This window comes from Triturus cristatus, chromosome 12, assembly GCF_964204655.1.
Source record: "Triturus cristatus chromosome 12, aTriCri1.1, whole genome shotgun sequence".
NCBI classification, from domain to species: Eukaryota; Metazoa; Chordata; class Amphibia; order Caudata; family Salamandridae; genus Triturus; species Triturus cristatus.
The window spans coordinates 390,750,515-390,775,222 of record NC_140595.1 but is presented as its reverse complement, the minus strand read 5'-3'; positions in this window follow the sequence as shown (position 1 = coordinate 390,775,222).

Here is a 24,708-nt window from a genome sequence, read left to right as displayed (position 1 = left end):
TTCGGGCTGGACTGTTCCCATGAGGCACAGGGTCAAGACTGATTTGCATATGGCCATGTCTAAACTGGGGTGGCGTAGTGGGCAAAAGAACGATGGATTTAACCCAGATCTCTTGACTGGGGGAGAATGTCTGCATTGTCAGCATTCCGTCCATCACTTGTTTGTTGTAACGCTTTTCGCCCTAAGTGGGATGGGTATTCCCAGACGTGGGACCCGTGCTCACTACGCCACTGGAGTCAAGCTATCCTGGCTGATGACGGCTGATAGCCAGAAACTGGTCCTAGGATGCTTGATTCTGGTCCAGGGAAGACATGGCTTGGCAGTTCGGGCTGGACTGTTCCCATGAGGCACAGGGTCAAGACTGATTTGCATATGGCCATGTCTCAACTGGGGTGGTGTAGTGGGCAAAAGAACGATGGATTTAACCCAGATCTCTTGACTGGGGGAGAATGTCTGCATTGTCAGCATTCCGTCCATCACTTGTTTGTTGTAACGCTTTTCGCCCTAAGTGTGATGGGTATTCCCAGACGTGGGACCCGTGCTCACTACGCCACTGGAGTCAAGCTATCCTGGCTGATGACGGCTGATAGCCAGAAACCGGTCCTAGGATGCTTGATTCTGGTCCAGGGAAGACATGGCTTGGCAGTTCGGGCTGGACTGTTCCCATGAGGCACAGGGTCAAGACTGATTTGCATATGGCCATGTCTAAACTGGGGTGGCGTAGTGGGCAAAAGAACAATGGATTTAACCCAGATCTCTTGACTGGGGGAGAATGTCTGCATTGTCAGCATTCCGTCCATCACTTGTTTGTTGTAACGCTTTTCGCCCTAAGTGGGATGGGTATTCCCAGACGTGGGACCCGTGCTCACTACGCCACTGGAGTCAAGCTATCCTGGCTGATGACGGCTGATAGCCAGAAACCGGTCCTAGGATGCTTGATTCTGGTCCAGGGAAGACATGGCTTGGCAGTTCGGGCTGGACTGTTCCCATGAGGCACTGGGTCAAGACTGATTTGCATATGGCCATTTCTAAACTGGGGTGGCGTAGTGGGCAAAAGAACGATGGATTTAACCCAGATCTCTTGACTGGGGGAGAATGTCTGCATTGTCAGCATTCCGTCCATCACTTGTTTGTTGTAACGCTTTTCGCCCTAAGTGGGATGGGTATTCCCAGACGTGGGACCCGTGCTCACTACGCCACTGGAGTCAAGCTATCCTGGCTGATGACGGCTGATAGCCAGAAACCGGTCCTAGGATGCTTGATTCTGGTCCAGGAAAGACATTGCTTGGCAGTTCGGGCTGGACTGTTCCCATGAGGCACAGGGTCAAGACTGATTTGCATATGGCCATGTCTAAACTGGGGTGGCGTAGTGGGCAAAAGAAAAATGGATTTAACCCAGATCTCTTGACTGGGGGAGAATGTCTGCATTGTCAGCATTCCGTCCATCACTTGTTTGTTGTAACGCTTCTCGCCCTAAGTGGGATGGGTATTCCCAGACGTGGGACCCGTGCTCACTACGCCACTGGAGTCAAGCTATCCTGGCTGATGACGGCTGATAGCCAGAAACCGGTCCTAGGATGCTTGATTCTGGTCCAGGGAAGACATGGCTTGGCAGTTCGGGCTGGACTGTTCCCATGAGGCACAGGGTCAAGACTGATTTGCATATGGCCATGTCTAAACTGGGGTGGCGTAGTGGGCAAAAGAACGATGGATTTAACCCAGATCTCTTGACTGGGGGAGAATGTCTGCATTGTCAGCATTCCGTCCATCACTTGTTTGTTGTAACGCTTTTCGCCCTAAGTGGGATGGGTATTCCCAGACGTGGGACCCGTGCTCACTACGCCACTGGAGTCAAGCTATCCTGGCTGATGACAGCTGAAAGCCAGAAACTGGTCCTAGGATGCTTGATTCTGGTCCAGGGAAGACATGGCTTGGCAGTTCGGGCTGGACTGTTCCCATGAGGCACAGGGTCAAGACTGATTTGCATATGGCCATGTCTAAACTGGGGTGGCGTAGTGGGCAAAAGAACGATGGATTTAACCCAGATCTCTTGACTGGGGCGAATGTCTACATTGTCAGCATTCCGTCCATCACTTGTTTGTTGTAACGCTTTTCGCCCTAAGTGTGATGGGTATTCCCAGATGTGGGACCCGTGCTCACTACGCCACTGGAGTCAAGCTATCCTGGCTGATGACGGCTGATAGCCAGAAACCGGTCCTAGGATGCTTGATTCTGGTCCAGGGAAGACATGGCTTGGCAGTTCGGGCTGGACTGTTCCCATGAGGCACAGGGTCAAGACTGATTTGCATATGGCCATGTCTAAACTGGGGTGGTGTAGTGGGCAAAAGAACGATGGATTTAACCCAGATCTCTTGACTGGGGGAGAATGTCTGCATTGTCAGCATTCCGTCCATCACTTGTTTGTTGTAACGCTTTTCGCCCTAAGTGTGATGGGTATTCCCAGACGTGGGACCCGTGCTCACTACGCCACTGGAGTCAAGCTATCCTGGCTGATGACGGCTGATAGCCAGAAACCGGTCCTAGGATGCTTGATTCTGGTCCAGGGAAGACATGGCTTGGCAGTTCGGGCTGGACTGTTCCCATGAGGCACAGGGTCAAGACTGATTTGCATATGGCCATGTCTAAACTGGGGTGGCGTAGTGGGCAAAAGAACAATGGATTTAACCCAGATCTCTTGACTGGGGGAGAATGTCTGCATTGTCAGCATTCCGTCCATCACTTGTTTGTTGTAACGCTTTTCGCCCTAAGTGGGATGGGTATTCCCAGACGTGGGACCCGTGCTAACTACGCCACTGGAGTCAAGCTATCCTGGCTGATGACGGCTGATAGCCAGAAACCGGTCCTAGGATGCTTGATTCTGGTCCAGGGAAGACATGGCTTGGCAGTTCGGGCTGGACTGTTCCCATGAGGCACTGGGTCAAGACTGATTTGCATATGGCCATTTCTAAACTGGGGTGGCGTAGTGGGCAAAAGAACGATGGATTTAACCCAGATCTCTTGACTGGGGGAGAATGTCTGCATTGTCAGCATTCCGTCCATCACTTGTTTGTTGTAACGCTTTTCGCCCTAAGTGGGATGGGTATTCCCAGACGTGGGACCCGTGCTCACTACGCCACTGGAGTCAAGCTATCCTGGCTGATGACGGCTGATAGCCAGAAACCGGTCCTAGGATGCTTGATTCTGGTCCAGGAAAGACATGGCTTGGCAGTTCGGGCTGGACTGTTCCCATGAGGCACAGGGTCAAGACTGATTTGCATATGGCCATGTCTAAACTGGGGTGGCGTAGTGGGCAAAAGAAAAATGGATTTAGCCCAGATCTCTTGACTGGGGGAGAATGTCTGCATTGTCAGCATTCCGTCCATCACTTGTTTGTTGTAACGCTTCTCGCCCTAAGTGGGATGGGTATTCCCAGACGTGGGACCCGTGCTCACTACGCCACTGGAGTCAAGCTATCCTGGATGATGACGGCTGATAGCCAGAAACCGGTCCTAGGATGCTTGATTCTGGTCCAGGGAAGACATGGCTTGGCAGTTCGGGCTGGACTGTTCCCATGAGGCACAGGGTCAAGACTGATTTGCATATGGCCATGTCTAAACTGGGGTGGCGTAGTGGGCAAAAGAACGATGGATTTAACCCAGATCTCTTGACTGGGGGAGAATGTCAGCATTGTCAGCATTCCGTCCATCACTTGTTTGTTGTAACGCTTTTCGCCCTAAGTGGGATGGGTATTCCCAGACGTGGGACCCGTGCTCACTACGCCACTGGAGTCAAGCTATCCTGGCTGATGACGGCTGATAGCCAGAAACCGGTCCTAGGATGCTTGATTCTGGTCCAGGGAAGACATGGCTTGGCAGTTCGGGCTGGACTGTTCCCATGAGGCACAGGGTCAAGACTGATTTGCATATGGCCATGTCTAAACTGGGGTGGCGTAGTGGGCAAAAGAACAATGGATTTAACCCAGATCTCTTGACTGGGGGAGAATGTCTGCATTGTCAGCATTCCGTCCATCACTTGTTTGTTGTAACGCTTTTCGCCCTAAGTGGGATGGGTATTCCCAGACGTGGGACCCGTGCTAACTACGCCACTGGAGTCAAGCTATCCTGGCTGATGACGGCTGATAGCCAGAAACCGGTCCTAGGATGCTTGATTCTGGTCCAGGGAAGACATGGCTTGGCAGTTCGGGCTGGACTGTTCCCATGAGGCACTGGGTCAAGACTGATTTGCATATGGCCATTTCTAAACTGGGGTGGCGTAGTGGGCAAAAGAACGATGGATTTAACCCAGATCTCTTGACTGGGGGAGAATGTCTGCATTGTCAGCATTCCGTCCATCACTTGTTTGTTGTAACGCTTTTCGCCCTAAGTGGGATGGGTATTCCCAGACGTGGGACCCGTGCTCACTACGCCACTGGAGTCAAGCTATCCTGGCTGATGACGGCTGATAGCCAGAAACCGGTCCTAGGATGCTTGATTCTGGTCCAGGAAAGACATGGCTTGGCAGTTCGGGCTGGACTGTTCCCATGAGGCACAGGGTCAAGACTGATTTGCATATGGCCATGTCTAAACTGGGGTGGCGTAGTGGGCAAAAGAAAAATGGATTTAGCCCAGATCTCTTGACTGGGGGAGAATGTCTGCATTGTCAGCATTCCGTCCATCACTTGTTTGTTGTAACGCTTCTCGCCCTAAGTGGGATGGGTATTCCCAGACGTGGGACCCGTGCTCACTACGCCACTGGAGTCAAGCTATCCTGGATGATGACGGCTGATAGCCAGAAACCGGTCCTAGGATGCTTGATTCTGGTCCAGGGAAGACATGGCTTGGCAGTTCGGGCTGGACTGTTCCCATGAGGCACAGGGTCAAGACTGATTTGCATATGGCCATGTCTAAACTGGGGTGGCGTAGTGGGCAAAAGAACGATGGATTTAACCCAGATCTCTTGACTGGGGGAGAATGTCAGCATTGTCAGCATTCCGTCCATCACTTGTTTGTTGTAACGCTTTTCGCCCTAAGTGGGATGGGTATTCCCAGACGTGGGACCCGTGCTCACTACGCCACTGGAGTCAAGCTATCCTGGCTGATGACGGCTGATAGCCAGAAACCGGTCCTAGGATGCTTGATTCTGGTCCAGGGAAGACATGGCTTGGCAGTTCGGGCTGGACTGTTCCCATGAGGCACAGGGTCAAGACTGATTTGCATATGGCCATGTCTAAACTGGGGTGGCGTAGTGGGCAAAAGAACGATGGATTTAACCCAGATCTCTTGACTGGGTGAGAATGTCTGCATTGTCAGCATTCCGTCCATCACTTGTTTGTTGTAACGCTTTTCGCCCTAAGTGGGATGGGTATTCCCAGACGTGGGACCCGTGCTCACTACGCCACTGGAGTCAAGCTATCCTGGCTGATGACGGCTGATAGCCAGAAACCGGTCCTAGGATGCTTGATTCTGGTCCAGGGAAGACATGGCTTGGCAGTTCGGGCTGGACTGTTCCCATGAGGCACAGGGTCAAGACTGATTTGCATATGGCCATGTCTAAACTGGGGTGGCATAGTGGGCAAAAGAACGATGGATTTAACCCAGATCTCTTGACTGGGGGAGAATGTCTGCATTGTCAGCATTCCGTCCATCACTTGTTTGTTGTAACGCTTCTCACCCTAAGTGGGATGGGTATTCCCAGACGTGGGACCCGTGCTCACTACGCCACTGGAGTCAAGCTATCCTGGCTGATGACGGCTGATAGCCAGAAACCGGTCCTAGGATGCTTGATTCTGGTCCAGGGAAGACATGGCTTGGCAGTTCGGGCTGGACTGTTCCCATGAGGCACAGGGTCAAGACTGATTTGCATATGGCCATGTCTAAACTGGGGTGGCATAGTGGGCAAAAGAACGATGGATTTAACCCAGATCTCTTGACTGGGGGAGAATGTCTGCATTGTCAGCATTCCGTCCATCACTTGTTTGTTGTAACGCTTTTCGCCCTAAGTGGGATGGGTATTCCCAGAGTTGGGACCCGTGCTCACTACGCCACTGGAGTCAAGCTATCCTGGCTGATGACGGCTGATAGCCAGAAACCGGTCCTAGGATGCTTGATTCTGGTCCAGGGAAGACATGGCTTGGCAGTTCGGGCTGAACTGTTCCCATGAGGCACTGGGTCAAGACTGATTTGCATATGGCCATGTCTAAACTGGGGTGGCGTAGTGGGCAAAAGAACGATGGATTTAACCCAGATCTCTTGACTGGGGGAAAATGTCTGCATTGTCAGCATTCCATCCATCACTTGTTTGTTGTAACGCTTTTCGCCCTAAGTGGGATGGGTATTCCCAGACGTGGGACCCGTGCTCACTACGCCACTGGAGTCAAGCTATCCTGGCTGATGACGGCTGATAGCCAGAAACCGGTCCTAGGATGCTTGATTCTGGTCCAGGGAAGACATGGCTTGGCAGTTCGGGCTGGACTGTTCCCATGAGGCACAGGGTCAAGACTGATTTGCATATGGCCATGTCTAAACTGGGGTGGCGTAGTGGGCAAAAGAACGATGGATTTAACCCAGATCTCTTGACTGGGGGAGAATGTCTGCATTGTCAGCATTCCGTCCATCACTTGTTTGTTGTAACGTGTTTCCCTCACTGGCAGTTAGCTTTGACAGTGTACTGCCAAAGCTACACTGTCAAAGAGTTAAAAAAGGGAGAGGCTGCTCCCTTTTTTAACTCTCACTCCTTGTCACAGCTGCCTCCTATATCTGACGAAGTCTTCTTCCCCCTGCTTCATAAAGTCTCATCCGGTTCCCCCACTGATTGCTGTCCCCCAGCAATTCTCCGGACTGCTTTTTTGTCCTGCCCTGGCCCCCCACTGGCCCTCTTGAATAACTCCCTGCTGCTCGGCGTGGTCCCCAGCCAATTCAAGAACGCCAAAGTTATCCCCATATTAAAAAAACCCAATGCCGACCCCACGGTCTTGGGCAACTTCCGCCCTATCTCTCTCCTGCCTTACCTAAGCAAGGTACTCGAGACGCACGTGACCACCGTCCTCAGTTCCTTCATCGAGGACTCCAACTTCTTAGACTCTCAGCAAGCTGGGTTTAGACCTGCCCACTCGACAGAGTCTGTCATCCTCTCTGTTATGGAGGAACTCCGTAGAGGCGCCGACTCCAACACCAGTCAAGCCCTGGTGCTTTTAGACCTGTCAGCAGCCTTCGACGCGGTCGATCATTCAATCTTAGTCGACCGTGTCAAAGAGGCAGGCATTAGCGGGACGGCCCTTAATTGGGTTCGCTCCTTCCTTGCAGACCGCCATCAATCGGTCCGTCTCTCTCAGTTCACAGCAAACCAGACGAGAGTCACCTGCGGTGTCCTGCAGGGTTCTTCCCTGTCACCCCTTCTCTTCAACCTCTACCTCACCCCCTGATCCGCTCCCTCCGCGGTAGGAATGTCACAGCATTTAATTATGCAGATGACATTCAGCTCGTCTTCAATCTCGACTCCTCGGACGAAGCGGCTCTAGATTTCCAGTCCACCCTCTGCCACATCAGTAATTGGATGGGCACACACCATCTCAAACTTAACCCCGACAAGACGGAGCTCGTTCTTGTCGGAGGCCCTTCCAATCCCTGGAATTCCACCTTCTGGCCCTCCTCCCTCGGCCCTCCCCCCCACCCTGCTGACAAAGTGAAAAGCCTTGGGGTTTACATCTCCCACGACCTCTCAATGCAGCATCAGGTCAGTGCCACCGTGTCCTCCTGCTTCTTCCAGCTCCGGAAGATTCGTAAAATAGCCCACTTTCTGACCACTGAAGCCCTCACCTTGGTACTACTGGCATTAGTCATCTCCCGAATCGACTACGCCAACGCCCTATACGTTGGCATCCCCCAATATCAACTCAACAGACTACAACTTATTCAGAACCAAGCAGCTCGCCTTATCTATCACCAACCGAAACACCATCACGTCCGTCCCCTCCTCAAGGCCCTGCATTGGCTTCCTATCTCGGAGCGCTGCAAGTTTAAACTCGGTTGCCTAACCCATAAATCTCTGGCAGGCACCGGCCCTTCCTTCATTTCCTCCCTTCTGCACCCCTATACCCCCTCTAGGAATCTCCGCTCTTCTCATCTTGCGCTCCTTCAGACTCCCCGCTTCAAGCGCAAAAAACACGGCGGTCTTAGGTTCTCCTTTCTGGCACCTTCTTTCTGGAACTCTCTACCGCTGGAATTGAGACTTTCCTCCTCTTATCTTCACTTCAGGTCCCTCCTAAAAACCCACCTCTTTCTCGGTATCTATTCATAAATCTCTTTCTCCTTGCCTTTGCTTCTGCCTCTCGTTGATTAAAGTGAATAGCGCCAAGAAACCGTCCGGTGAATGTCGCGCTTTACAAATAATTTTTACATTACATTACATTACATTACATTACATTACATTTGATGCAAATCAGAGGTCGTGCAGCCTTTGAAGCTCACCACCTTGATGTGCCACTTGACTAGCCTGCTTGGGAGGAGGGAGGGTGACCTCCTTCCCCGCCCTTTGTTTCCTGACTCCTAGCAGTGATCACACTGCCATCAGTAGGTGAGAATCCTGCCTTGGTGGCAACCAGCTGGGCAACCTTCATGGTAGCCACCTGGGTGCATGCCACATCACCAAAGACACGAGATTTGCGCCAGGAGTGAGAAGGCACATTGTTGCTACCAAATCCGACATATTTCGGCAGTACCATAATGGAGCTGACAAACTCGAGAATGCCCAGGTGCCAGCCCATGTTATCCTATGGACCACTAACACTTCTGGTAGTTTCCAATGGGAAACCGCACTATAGAGGCACAGAGGCTTGCACCTAAATGTCCTCAACTTTACTATACTGCCCCCCGCCTCCTGGGTTCAGGAGGCCTTCCTTAGGGGTGTCTGACATATATTATAAACAGTGTACTTGTCTGTGCCACATATGGTGAGGGCACAGTCGAGTTCGAGCAGTTTGCAATGTTCATGCAGTGTGCAATGGCAGTTCTGTTGTCAGTAGTTTACTTGGGTCATTCAGGGTGGTATAAAACTGTTCTGCAGCCCTGAAACCCCTTTACCACCTATGTCATGGGTATACTAGGGATAAAGTCTTTGACAATTTGGGAATGTCAAGTTGATCATAACAGTTTTAGGTAGAGAGCACTAGTACTGCCAGAGTCTAAAACCAGCATCTAGCAGTCCACCAAATGGGGGGAAAAAGAGTGGGGTATAGCTGCAAAGAGCCCTGTTTTCTTGCAGAGTTGAAGATACCAGAAACCTTAAAGTGCTGATGCACTTGCAACTCTTCTGATGAGCACCGTGCATTCTATGACACAGCAGTAACCTCACTTTCAGGGCAACATGATTTGCAGGGGCAACTCTTTGTGTGTGCAGATTTTAATTGCATCCATCTTCCCAGGGACCCTCCTAAATGGCCATGTGGAAGGATTCCTCTCCACTGTGCAGCCCTGGGCATGCATCCTTATATGACACCTGAGAACCCGAGGCCCAAAGTTTAGGAGCCCTATTTGGCCACCTGTAAATGACCCTGGGGAAGGTTTGTTTTTAGGAACTCCTCTGCCACCCCCTATCAACCCACCAGAGGTGCAAAATGAATAACTCATGCTGGGGTGTAACACAAAATGCATTCCCTGGTGCAAATCAAACAACCAATTTTTAATGCAACTCCAGTGCAGTCTGTATTATTAAAAGGGGTTTGCTGCGGTCACAGCCATTCTGCAACACGATTGAGCTCCCCTGTCTTCAACTATGGGCGGTTGTAAAATTAAAGAGCAGATTTAAAAACGTGTTAGCAAAAGAGTATGAACTAAAACATCCTATAGACTTGAAAGTGTCCCAAAAGTACCGAATTAAGGCATACACCACAACACAGAAAATGCATAGGTATTAACATTCGAAAACCATGTACATCTTACTTGTATGTGATTCTGACTTCCGAATATGAACATTTCCGTTTTTTAGCCAGTCTGTTTATGGCATTTACAATTTATGCGAGTGTAGTTTACCTCCATGTGTTTTGTCCATTTAATGCATAGGCATGTTGTCTAGTCTTACTGCTTATGTGGATCCACTCAATATGTGGTGCTTGACTATTCAGGGATATCACAAAAACGTGCAAGCAATTAGTTGCAGAATAATTTTCGGCCCATTACATCTTCTGCATTTTAGGCAGTACATATGTTGCACAGTGGCAAATTGCACCTTTTTTACCTCCAATTCCCCTTCACATTTTCTCACTGTGCCAGATGGGTAGCCGTCTCTTTGAGGCGCCAAAAACCATTTAGGTATTGCCTTAAACGTCCATTTTGTATTTCTATTTCAAAATGTTTGACCGGCTTCCAAGTCGTTGGAATGAAGCACTTGAACGTGATTGGTATGTATTAAGAGATGCTTATCGTTGATTGGCGGACAAAGCTGTGTCTAAGACGGCACTGCTTTTTATTCTTTTTAAACTTTTTTCCGGAACTGAGTATGCAGAAAACGTGAACTTCGCTTACTAAAAACCAACAGTGCCTGTGATTTGACTGTAGTGTGCAGGCTTTTGGAAAATAGATGCAGCGAATTATGAATGGCCGTCCGTACTGTCTCATTTTTTTACGCACACTAGAGTGAATATTTTCTACACTTAGGGACAGATTTACAATTCCTGGCGCATCCCTGCAAATCAGCAGGGATGCGCCAGGAAACTTGCGCCACCACGGATGCGCCGCATTTACTATGCGGCGTGCCATGGCGCAAGGAAATGCAGATGCGTGTTGCATCTGCCGGCGTAAGGTTGGCGCAGTGCTGGAGTCGTGTCACGGGCATGACGCAACTCCAGCACTGTTCCAACCCAGCTAATCTACAACATGGTGCGTTGTTTTGACGCAGCAGCGTTGGAAAAGTGACTAAGGGAAATCTTGTAGATTTCACACAGGCACTTTTCCAAGGCGTTCCTGCGATGGAACGCCCACCCTGCGCCGGAACGTCCACTTGAAACTTGACACAGGTTTCATGTTGCACGAGGCTTTACAACGTGACGCATCTCCCTAGATGCGTCAAGTTGTAATTCTGTTGATGCATGGTGCTAGCTTTACGCCGCCGCTGCGTCACAGAATTGACACAACGGCGGCGCAAAAGTGGTGCATGGGGCTTGTAAATCTGACCCATTATGCATGCCTTTTAGTCCTAGAATCCAGCTTCACTAACCTCAAAGCTGGTTCATCGATATCCCAACGAGGATCCCTGACAGTCTAAAATATTGATATTGTGGGTAAACACATTTTCCTAGCCTGTATGCATTTAAAGTAGAACTATCATCAATTATGGCGACACCACAACCACTTGCTTGGAGTATTTGAATACAAAATTGAGTTTCATGGTGAAATTATGCATATCTGTAAATGTCTCCTGTGCCCTTGTTTTGAAGTGTAAAGACGTAACAATGCGGAGTGGATAGGGTATAAAGAATTATGCGGAGTGTCCTTTTTCTATGCGGTTATGGAACAAGATAACGGAGTAAACTGGATAACCCTAAGAAACTGTGCAGTAAATAAATTAAACAAAACAATGGTTCACTCGAGGGAGAGGAGCTGATGGTGAGAGGGAGAATTAGCAAACAAGGTCGTAGAAAGTTAAAACATTGTTACCAAAAACTGGGCCTAAAGAATGGAGCAAATTGCCTGCTCTTTCTGCCTTTTCTCTATTTATTGCCTTACCCTTTATATGTTTACATCTATTACTTTTGTAGGAATGGTTTGCTCTATTCTTTCAGGACTCTTTATTTTCTATGCACAGAGCCATCAAAAATATAAATTCACCCAAGGTAATATGGCAAGAATATGTTGACTTTTTTTTAGCTGACTCAGGTGATACAACAGATGGCTGTCAGCACAAAAGCACCACAAACATCGAAAATAATAACAGTCGTATTGGAACAGGTCAGTGTCACATATTGCCTGCTCTGTATCGTTAGTACAGCTGCCATGTTGCATATAAGGAAAAAAGTGTGCCAAATTGAGGAAAGTACATTTAAGAGTGCAATGTTAAGCTTGCACAAGACTATGGGGCATATGCATCAAGGTATGATTTTGCGAGTCCTTAATTGCGATTATTAAGGAATCGCAATTACGGACTCGCAAAAGCCTATGCATGTAGGAATCGCTATAAAAATAGAGATTCCTAAACATTCCTTAATTGTGGCTCGCAAATTGCGAATCGCAATTAAGGAATGGCTCCCCATTCAGTCCTATGGTTCTACAGGCCCATACGAATGAATGGGAAATTGCATGCGCAATTTGCAAGTACCAATAGGTACTCGCAAATTGCGCATGCAATTTCAAGGGTGCAAGGGTGTCAAAAGGACACCCTGTTGCACCCCTGGAATTGTGATGTGCACCCATGTTGTGCACGCACATGCCCCATGTGTGTGTGCAACATGAAACTTTGAAAAATGCACTTAAGTGCACTTTTCAAAGTTTTGCAAATTACCAACCAGTTCAATTGCTCGGTAACTTGCGGACCCAAATAGCGAAATCGCTATTCAAAAGTGGTTATTGCATTGCATTTAAGGAATCGCAAATGGTGATCCCTTAAGTGCAATCGCAATTTAAGAAATCGCAATAAATTGCGATTTCTTAAATTGCGAGTGCCTTACACTTTGATGCATCGCAAAAGCCCTTTTTCCGGGCACAAACGGCTCGCAAAAAAGGTTGATGCATGTGCCTGTATGACTTCTCTCTAATCAGATAAATATTTAATCAATATGACGAGTGTGTAAGTAAATCAGCACTGGACCTCCATTGCCCAGAAATTATGTATGTTACTGTACTGTCATACGATTGCATGTGCAAGGTCAAAGAGCATATGCATCCCTGTTCTTACTTGACATAGCTTTACCACTGTGTTGTGCACACAATACACATCAAAATAAGCCCAGATTGAGAAGATGAAGCCAACACCCATCAAGAACAATAGAAATGTACTCTACTCTACACTACTGTTATACTCGATGCTGAACTCTTACATCTGCCTCCACACTCCCTTAGTGAGTCACACAAGCAGACCATGTGGTGTGAAATCATTGACCTGGTGAGTACAATATGGGTCGCGGAAGTAAACGGCATGTAAAGAAGAAACACACCAGTATGTGGATGGCTGCTGCTATGCCTTGTAGTGAAACTGGATCACTTCACTGACTCATTTCCATGGATCGGCCCATCATCAACATCATGCACCCTAACATGCTGCATAGGCCATCTGTTCAAGAGACGTCACTCATCAGGCCAGGTCAGGATAGAGATCAACGCAAGCCTCAACCTATATCTCCTCATGTGTCTGCCCATGCAAACAGTGTTACATCATCTGGTCAACATTCTTTTCAATTTGACTCATGTTACTGGGATTTACTCACAGTCCTCCACAGATATTCTGGCACATTATTATCTTACTACCTGTCTCTTGCCTAAAATGTTGACACATATGCCCAATATAACAACCTCATCAATTTAAAAAAATAAAAAAAGACCATTAAGAATGCAACGGGCAAATACAAGATCAACCACCATACTGGATGTGCCAATTGTACGACCTGGAAAGGCAAGTAAAAAGACAGAAAGACCATACACACATCACAGAAGTAGATAGTTGTGCATGTTCAATACCGCACATGCTCCACAGATAAATGCCATGCAAAATCACATGCTCATCTTCTAAATAACATCTTCTGAACTTATATCACTTCTCTGAGTCATTTTTCTGTTTTTAAACATCATATCTTATATTTTTGTTTTCTGTCCTCACAGAAATGCACGCTCCATCTCATGCAGTTATTCACAGATCTGCCTTCAATTACAGATCAAGGGTTGCAACCACAATTACCATCTGCCACCACATTCATTGGGTTCATTGGTACTATGCTACCAGCTGGGCTGGCCACACAGACTACCCAAAAAACGGATTATAGGGTTTCTGAATCATGTTTGATACATCCAATTCCTACCTATAATTCTCATCACAAATTAATTATAATGTGTACTAGGTGTCTCATCCAGGCATTCATGCTGTGACATCAGTTCTAATGTGTCCATATTGCCCAAATGTATTTCTCCTCTATTAAGCATCATTTTCAGACGTCCAGCTCAACCCTCCTTACCATGGCGGATGCACAGTGATGTCTATATTGAGATAGCCTTTTGTCATTGTCCTATAGCAAGGGTCCTGTAGAAGTGGGTCTTATAATATATTGTATAGGAATGTAGAAATCCTGAGTGTCCGCATCGGTACCACCCACTTCTCTGTCCTTGATAAAGATGTGTTTACATGCTGGTGAATTTGTGGCTGCATTCCCTTCTATTGGGAAATGCCAGTTGGCTTGGGAGGCCTTAGAAATAAGGGAATGGCATTTAAATGACCACACTACAATGGTGTTTACAATAGGATACCCTCTGTCAATGAGTAACATTTCTTGTTGGTTCAATGAGAAGCAACCTGTAAACTGCAAACATGCATTGTCGCCATACCCATAACAGAATGTCACAGGAGTGTGCCCTCTTTTGAGTTTATGTCTGTTAGAATTAAAACTCATAGAGGTAGATTTATCAAGGCTGAGGAACTTCGATTTTCGATCACGATCGAATCGACCCGCCATTTTGTGACCCGCCGCCATTTTGTGTTGCCATCACTCAGGCAGCACGGCGAACGAAGTCTATTCTGCTTTTTCTGTAGCCCGGTGTCAAAATACGTCCTCGGCCTTTATTTGCGAAGCTGGTGTTAGAACTGGCCGAGTACACTAATCCTTGTCTGGCTTTCCTAATCCCTGTTTCAACTATCTGTTGGCTCACACTATTCTTTCCTGATCATATCTTATCGACTGGCCTTCACTGTCTCCTACTAGCATTCTCTCGTGTCACGACTGTCCTCCAATACACACAAACGTATCTCACCACCTGCAAGTTAGTTATAATCTGTTAATGAATTAGTTCGAGGGTGGGGTGACAAACACAGTTGGAGGAAAGGTCTCTTCGAGTCATCTGATATTTCTGTTTTCGAACCTTTCTTATTGGTTCCGCTTTGTTTTTCAACATTCCCTATTGGCTCTTTCCTTATATGCTTTGGGAGTGTATCTCGTTAATAATTATGTATTGTATAGTATTTAATCTGATGGCCCACAGAGTGAAGTGGCAGTCCCCTGAGAACCTACTTTGTGTACTTCTAGGATAACTGTACTAGCTGCAGCTAAATAAATCCAATCTTCTAACGCCGACAGAGTGTCCCGTGTCTCTGTGTAGCGAAGCAGGTGAACTCCGGAGACAGAGGGCGTACCCTGCGCCGCCAGGTCCAAAAGGTTCTGGTTCTTCAAGGCTTTGCAAAGGTGCAGTGACTCATTTTTTTTCTTTATAGTGCCAAACTTGTTTTGCACAGTAAAGTTGTAAAAAAAAGTAACATAAGTAGTACTCCGTGCTATTTTGTGCAGTGGTGGCACCCACTAACAAAGGGTAGTAGGTGGGTGAGGGGAGCACAGGATGGGGAGAGAGTGCGAGCGGGGTGGGGTGATGCGGTAATAATAATATGCTGGCCTCTTCCTGGTCCTAGCAGCCCCTGAGACACAGACCCCCATCCAATCACCAGAGAGGTGCAGTGATATGCCTGAGGGGCCTGGAAAGACGCTCCGCTCAGGTCATTGAGTCTGCTTGGTTTCTCCAGCCCGGCTGCTGAATGCAGACGGCCTTGAGAAACCTATGTGTGCATGTGTGTTTTGGTTGGCCATAGACAGAAGTACAAACACATAGACTTACTTAGGGAGAGCACAAGCACTCCTCCTCCTCATTCCCCGCCCCTCCCTGCGCAAGTATAGTTTTACTTTTCGTTTGCTGGCTCTGGGCCAGGCAGTGAGACGACGCTCCTCCGCCATTGTGGAGGAGCCACCACTGACTTTGTGCTACTTTTTTTCAAGGGGGTGTTCATGCATGGGTTTTAATGCAAAGCCCTATCTACTAACAGTGGTGGAGTGGACTTTGCACCCAAAACTAATGTTTCCTTGAGGTAGACATGTAAAACGAGAAAAATGCTTAACTTTACCAAAATTGCAAGTGTGCTGTACTGTAAAGCCCCTGTGCAATGTGAGAAACATTTTAAAGTTAGTCTATGCATTGCATTGTGTACTAGAAGAGTACCCTTTCAGTACAAATCCTATACTAGACATCGCACACATCTTTGAAATATGGTGCAAGGGTATATGTGTGGTACATGGCAACCTGAAATAGTGCCAGGACAGGGTAAGTGAGAAACAGCACCATATCTATAGAGCATCATATATCTAGAGATATTGTGCCATCCTACTTTCCCCCTTGTATGCAATAAAGTGGAGCAACTTTGATTACTGTGCTGTGTTGCATGCCATATTTGTAAATCTACCCCACAGGATTCCAGCCATGCTGCCATATCAAGTCACTAATTTTACTTTTCACACAAAGTGATGCAATTTGTAATGCCCAGTCCTAAACTGCTCACAAAATGTTGACACACACATTGTCATATATAATGTTCACTGTTGTACATATGACATAGGCCACTATTTGATATCATCCTTTGTTGTATGATCAGTCTGCAGTTCAATTTCAACTTTGACCCCCTGAAAAATACACATGCCCACCCTACCTTCACACATTTCTGCCCATGCTTGGAAATCCTATATATTGCCAGGCTTAGATTGTGTCCCTGCTGAAATACTTCTCTTCCCATAACAGTAAACACACATCACAAGGGATCCGCAACTATCATTAGTATTGCCTTTTGTCTACACAGAGATCGTTCTGGGAAAAGTAAGGCCCTCACCCACATCGAGCTGTGACATGCTTCATCATCAGGCTTCCCACACCCTGGACCCAAATGAGTCCAAGGCGGGCTCTACCACACATGGTGAGGGAGAAAGTGTTTTTAAAGATTTTTTGAAAGTTTTTGAAAGTGGAGTATATACTCCATGTCAATCAGAGATGTAGTAATAAAAGGTTAAATCTACAGAGAGCTATCCTAACCTACTAATATTTTAGTGGATGGCCTTATAGGATTAAAAAATAAACAGGGGGATGAAGCCAGGGAGATTAGTAACCCTGTCATCCCATCATGGTCAACATATGTCAGCCATTCTAAATATGCCTAACATGGTCAGTGGCCTTCTTTATGACCTAAACTCCCCACTTGGAGGTAGTGCACCATCCGTCTTGCTGCCCTCCATGAAAGCCAATGGGACTGGCTACTAAACCTTACATTTTAATACCATTGAATGTGCAAGATAATTACTCTTACATTAATATATTCCAAAGAACGATGATTTGTGGAGAAAAAAGACAAAGTAAAAGCCACGTAAAATCTCAACATCAAAGACAATAACATGACTTACAATGAATACATGAGATAATGAATAAAACACACACAACTGTAGTTGAGTGCTTTAACATGCAAATATATGTGTGTTGGTGGTCAGGCCATAACATAACCTTCATGCAGGCAATGGTGATGGTCAGCATTAGTATTCAAATGTGATTGCAACAATATTACCAGTGAGAAAAGTGTCACCACACTGTGTTATATTAATGCTCATGCGCAATTAATGCTAAGTATTGTAAATGAAGATATTTATCTAACCTGGGTACAGTAGGGATATTGCCGAATCCAGGGGAGCATTGCTCTGTTGTCACACTACAAGAAACATATCAGGCATTAAGTCAATCAGTGGACATCAAATAAAAAATGAAATGAGGAAATGTTCACACATTTATGACCTTATCAAATTATGTCATAATCAGCAGTAATCATCATTAGACCTAGTTCATATTCCAAAAACCTGGTTATTGCCCTTCAGATTGCTGCACATCCATCATGTATTAAATAGATATTTCAAAGTCCTTCATTTCAAGAAACAGGAAACTGATAATAAGGCTCAAAGTCCACCCCAAACTTTAAAAAGCCCCAAGGTCCCCCAACTTCCTACTCCAAGAGCCAGATGCCACCAGCACTGCCAAGTTGCTTCCACTGCCGAGAGCGTTTCTCCAAACTGCCTCCATTTTGACAGCATAGGTCAAAGGTGCATGCTACATCATGAATCACACTGCAACACAGTGGGTGCTTCCAGTATGGTTCACCCCAGAGGCCATATTAGAAAGGCACAGAGTTGGAAACATCTAAAGCTAAAAACAACCGCAGTATTTGTTAAAAACCCACTTGCCAATACTAACACATAGGCACCACAGCAACCAGTGTCTAGTGAGTGGTAAGGTCCAGTAATTGAATCGCTAAATACACCAAAGTTGAAATTATACCCAGAGGGCAAACAGGTGCCTTCCAAAAAAGCAGCTGCTTTAGGAAGGTTAAACGAAATAGGTTAATACATTGGGATTTGTACTGAAGGGTGATATTCATTGGATTTATGAACCTCTTGAGGCACATGGAGCACAATCAGACTGTGCTGCACTTTATGGGGGTGAGTTTTAGGGTCTCACAAATCTTTACATAATTAGCAGTTGCTGTAAAGGCCTTTCTCAATGGCTCTTCCAGTGTTGTTTGGGTATACTCACAATAGCCTTTACAATAGAGATAGTGGTAATCCTAGGGAATCTAATTGCACAAATGACTCAACTACTGTTTTGTGTTTATTTGTAAGTAATCCTTATGTTGGGGTAATTTGTTTTCATACTCAACCCTAGATCTAGGCCCAGTAGCATGTAAGACAAATCTGTCTGACGTCATCGGAATGACAAAGGCTACTGGGTGACAAAGGCACGAATGTCATCCTTTTGCTATTTAGTGGTAGTAGAACTTTCGAATTGTAGCTCATTTTGATCGAAACAGTGTTGGCAAGTATAAAAGATGTGCATGGCTCAGAGCGTTCATGGCACCATCGAACCTATGGTTTTTACAGTATCATTTAGCCCATTACTTTTGGTACTTACATAACCTCAGCTCCAAACCACAATGGAGTAAATGGTATAAAAGGCACTTTATGTATGATCCTGTGGGGTCTAACACCTCCATCAGTTCTACTGCACCACAGTACAAATGGGCACATAGGCCCAAGATTGCCATTTGACATGTTTTGACAGCTTCCCTGACCTCACTGAATGATGAAACTAATAAACTTAGCAAGTCTAACAGACCATTCACTCTGATCCTTGAGAAGCAGTGAGTAGATAGCCCCCCAAAAAATACAACTCTTCTGTCCTTCACTACTTTAATTTTGCAAAAAAAAACAAATCCAGAAGTACTATGGTGCTAATGGCCTTCTCATATCCAACAGATCCTTCACATATGAGCCAGTAGATTCTGCATACTTTTCCCCTGCCTTACAGGAAAACAGAGTTAATGACCTTGAAATCTGCAAAGAGCCTTTTCTATATGACTCTGCGTTTTCCCTTCTCTAAATACCAACACTGCAGATCCAGCTCCAGTTCATATACATTAAGCATCACAGAAAACGCCATTGAATACAGAAGAAATAAGGATAGCCCCATATAGACAGAGGCATGATGAACCCAAATCTGAGAACAGAGGGCAGGTGCAAGATAGCACAGCACAAACATAGGTCCATTGACAAACATATCCCCAAGTTCCTGTTCATCTCGTTGGCATATGGCTAAAGTAGCATGTAGGGCAGGAGAAGACAGGGCATACAGAAAGTGCATAGGGAAACCCCAATCATTTGACCATACTACAGGCCTTCCCAGTATCTCCAGATTAATCCAGAGAAGCACCACAGGACCAATAACAGACTACATTTTGGTATGCACCATCCCCTGGTTCTGCATGGAAAACTAGGGAAATTAATCCTGGGCAGCAAAGCCTGACCAGACCAGTGGGGGAGTGTGGCACTTCAGTGAATAAACTACTGCTAGATAGGCAGTGACACACACTAGACAAAAGCAAAACTGTTACACAACAACTGCCACCAGAAACTTCCAATCTGCAACAGTTGCGACTACATGTTGAAAGACATCTCATATCTTAAAAGTGTTAGGATACCACTGTTTAGTGTCCTCAGGATTAGCAAGATGCGCACCCAAGCCATGACTATTTCCCACTAAAGAGAGGCAGTAGTCCTTATTGGAGAATGGAGCATATAAAAGAACAAGGCGATGACCAATGATGAGCAGGCTGAGACATCCATGGAGCCCTCCAGGGAAACAACACTTCCATAACATAAAATCTCAAACAATCCACAGGTTTGTGCCTGACATCCCATCTTTAACTTTCTGATGTGCTATATCATGCCGCCACTTGAACTACAAGATGTCCAACGAACAGACAAAACCTATGCATGCAAATTATGAAGATTTAGACAGCAGACAGGAACACACAACGTTTCCAGAAAGCCAGGGAGCACACATGACCATCTCAATACACTGGACAACTATCCTCACATTACATCAATAATCTTGTGCCCCAAAATCAGAGACTAAACCCCTAACAATCCTCCATACGTCTGCATGCCCAAGACTCCACTCACACACAAAGAGAGCCTGGAGCCCCAATTAAAGTAGCAGAGCCTAGGAGCCACTTTGGAGACTCAACAATGTATATGTGCTTTCTAAAGACTCCCACAAATGTACAGAGCCATCAGGCAGTACCCCTTGACACCTTTGAGTAAAGAAATCTGGGAAAGAAAGGTGCAACTTGAGTTGTTGCAAAGTGAAGAAGACACACAGCACTGCCTAAAACCTGTGTAGCAAAGTCAAGAGGAAAGGAGTCCATGTAGAAATCCAGCATCAATGGAAGAAAGAGGACATTACAATGTGACTGTCAGTCCCCAATGGAGCCTAACATCCATGATGGATAAATTACATTTTCTGCATGCTGAAAAAAGACTCACACAGACACACAGAGCCTTCAGAAGTACCCCATCATAGCTTTGCATTAAGCATCCGAGGAAAAGAAGGCACAAGTCCAGGCAGGGAAGTAATAGTTACTGGCACAAAGGCACACTGAAGCAAAGGCGAGAAGGATTGAGACAAGGGAGATACTCGGCCTCTATGGGGAAAAGATTAGGGCCCGGCCAGAGGGAGGTGAGGACTCGGAGACATTTAAAGTCACAAAGTGTATAGAGTTGGAGGTGCAAATCATTGATGATTACTATAGACTAGGGCTTAATTTTCCTTACACCAAATCTCTGCTACCAATTCACATCAATGACCGAAAACTTCAGGAGGGGGGAAATAATCTCAATACCCCAAGCCCGGTACAACCAAATCGAGCAACTTGCATTGCCTGGTGTTTATAAGATCTTTTGCCTGGGTTGGACCACACATGATATAAACATCATATTGAACCGCAATGACTTTGCCCGAAGAAAATCTAGTGCAATATATGCGCTCCATTTTGCCTGCACTTTTTAGAGTTTTTAGAGTTGTACATCTTACAATGGTGTTAAAATGCAAAACTGGTGTAAGTCATATCTCATTCAGATTTCTATTATTAATACTTGGAGTAAAGAACAAAGGCCTTGAGGCGTGGAGAAAGTTAGATAACGCCCTCTCTGCCCTTTGGCATCTTCTTCAAATTTCTTTGACTTTCCCGGGCTTCTGCACGTAGTCCAAGGTGGTCTGAAGCATTCAGAGCCTTAGAGCCAGAGATTATGATAGATGGGTTGTAAGATTTTTGCATGCCACAGTCTTGTCGCACGCCTGGAACACACCATTACTCTACCTTTGATGTACAAATCACCCAGATAGTTTACAGCCACAGATATCAGCCCTCTGGAAATAGGTCTGAACATTTGCTGTAAACTGCAAATAAGAATTGGGAAGAGCCAAAACAAGCCAATCCCGTACAAGCTTGCATGCCAGACCAACAACCCAAAGCCTTGAATTTCTAATTACCTATAAAACAGTCTGATATGCTTGAAGAAATATTTATATTGTAATCTACACTAAAGTTGGCTTCATGTATGTGAGAAAGGCAGCTTACTTTCAATGATACATTTATTAACAGGCTACTTTTGCTCTCCTAATGGCCAAGAAAGTGCTGAGATTAAGCATCAACTTTTCAAACTAGCTAGAGCAAACTATTTTAACTCAACTGCGCAGTCTCTGACAATATGTTACAGTTTCAATCAAATGAGTCTTACTGTAGTTTTAATATGACTTGAAACATCATTCAACTTGCCATTGGACCAAGAAAGATTTTATGAGCACTCTGTGGGCAAAGAATCATTTGCATTCAGACTTTGAGAGTAAACATTAGGGCATTCCTGTCTTTGATAACCAAATGTCCCTTCACACAGAAAATGATGCTCTGCTGATTAAGTAGGTAGCCAATCAAAGAAGATTTTAAGAGGTGGGCCTGATTAATATTTCTTGGTTCAGGCACACACATTCAATAAATATCAACAAACTTTGCAGATTCCTTTTGCTCTTCATTATGCTTCCAATCACAAAACTGGATTTTGTTATTAAGGCTGGTGTAAAGTCTCTTGACGTAAAGTCCCGAAGGTCCGACTCCATCTTATATAGGCCCGACTCCATCTTAGCTCATGGAGGCGGCAGCAATCTTACAGACAATGAAAGACGCCAAATTCCCTGATTTATGCAGAATCATTGTCATGTCTACCTTTAAATACAGATGTAACCAGAGCTTATTTATCAAGGAACAGTAATAGCATCAAGTTCTTAGACTAATGACATAGACACAACATCTATTGCGACATTCGTCTGGGTCAAATGTCTGCTCATCACCATGTCAAGGTTAAATAAGAATACATACAGACATATAACCAAAATTATGTAGTCTGAATTAACATACTTTTGCCTTATATGTTCACAAGGAATCATCTGGAATGCTAACCTTGAGCCACATAGTCTACGCCTGACATTCCTAAACTTATGTCAGAAATTCCAATTTCTGGTAAGATTTAGTATGTGAGACCTGCCACTTGACCACTTGTCAGGAAAAGTCCTTCACCTATATTATCATCCGAGATTCTGCCAGAGACGGTCTCACCTGCAGCCAGCACACTTCACACTTCACAGATAATGCATCTTGCCTGAAGACTGAACCTAATAAAGCCAAGTACTGGAGGAAGACTGACCGACTGCTACCACAGTGGATGTTTGCCCTTCATGGGAACACTGTCTTCACACCTCCGCTGATAAAGACAGCCTATGCTCTCAAAAAGGTATGCACTGTGTCTCTTCTCCCTAAAAAACTCTAGAATGCAAGTTGTTCTGGCGTTCATGCTGTCATAGTATAGCGCAGAGAAGTACCCATTAGGGTGCTTGGTTCTAGATAACATTTTAAATGACATTTTAGCAATGCTGGAAATGTTTATTTTGTTCTAGTTATTTATAACATGTCTTCTTACTGTTTTTATAATATTCTGTGTAGTTGTTTTAGATGTACTGATAAACAGACTATTCCTGTAGTAATAAAAACTTTTGGAGTAAAACTGTTAATTCTTCTTAGTACAGTGTGTGTGATGTTGTGAATAATAAAATAAGTCTGTTGCTGTTTCCACTGTGCCCCTGATCCATTTATGGGATTGCTAGTAAGCCAAAAGCAATACTTTTTTTAAATCAACTGCACATTGAAAAGTATCTTGCAGGGCTACAATAACTTGTATTTCACATTGATCACTGGTGCATTGAACCAAGTTCAACCGTGTCACCCGTGGGTGGGAAAGCACCCTTGTGGAGTTACTTATCCAAAGTCATAACTCACTCAAAAAGGCAAACACCTGTATTAGGTTTCTTTTCTAAGTGGGAAACACATAATGAATTCTGAAATCAATGAAAAGCTTCTACTTCCTGGAGCTTAGGAAATATTATAAGGTGTCAAACGTAAGCACTTTAGTTGATCATAAAAGTGTGCATTCTGTCAATTAGCTGGGATCTTTGGGGAATGCTTTGGTCCTTTCCTTCAAAATATCCAAACTACTTTCTTTTCCTAATAAATTATTACTCAGGATGGTGTGGAGTAATCCTCTTTCAGGGCGCTCTTTGATGTGTCAGTGCTACAAATATGGGCCTTTACTCCTGGCACTCCTACCTTTATCTGCCTTAGCTCCTCATTCCAATTTCACATCAGTCATTATGTGATTTGTGAATGGAGTGGGGTGATATTCTTAGTGATGGGCAAATGTGGTTCTACGATACAGGCAGGAGAGGTGTGGTGCAGTGGCTAGGGCGGCTGATTCCAGAGCGGGAGCTCATTGTTCATTCAACGGCAGCAGCTTAGCCCAGCATCATGTGACTCTATGGGATGGCCCACAGTGCCTTGAAACCCTTAAGGGTGTGATATGTTCATACTTTACAAACAGGAATTATCAGGAGGCAGCTGACACAATACATTTTTCTATGGTTTTCTTCCTTAGATATAGGTTAAGAAAGTACTTTTATAGCTGGTCTGGAATAAAAATACTGCCTTGAAACCTCCTCTTTTTTGACCGCGGCTACAAGCACTTTTTGCTGTCTTTATATTTAAATATTGCTTCCATATGCATACCGTATACTTAGAGAGGGCTGTTGGTTAGCCTATTGCTCATTGTTAGATGGCTTTGTTGTCTATCTTAGTTGCCTGCTCCTTGATTTGATAGCTTATCTTTCTGCTCTTGTTTGTTTAGCCTAAAAGCCTTTCCATCTCAGAGTTTTCTGAGTAGATTAGTTGCATCCTTCAACTGCACACTTAAAGGGATTCTTAATTTATTTTCAATTTAGCAATCCATAG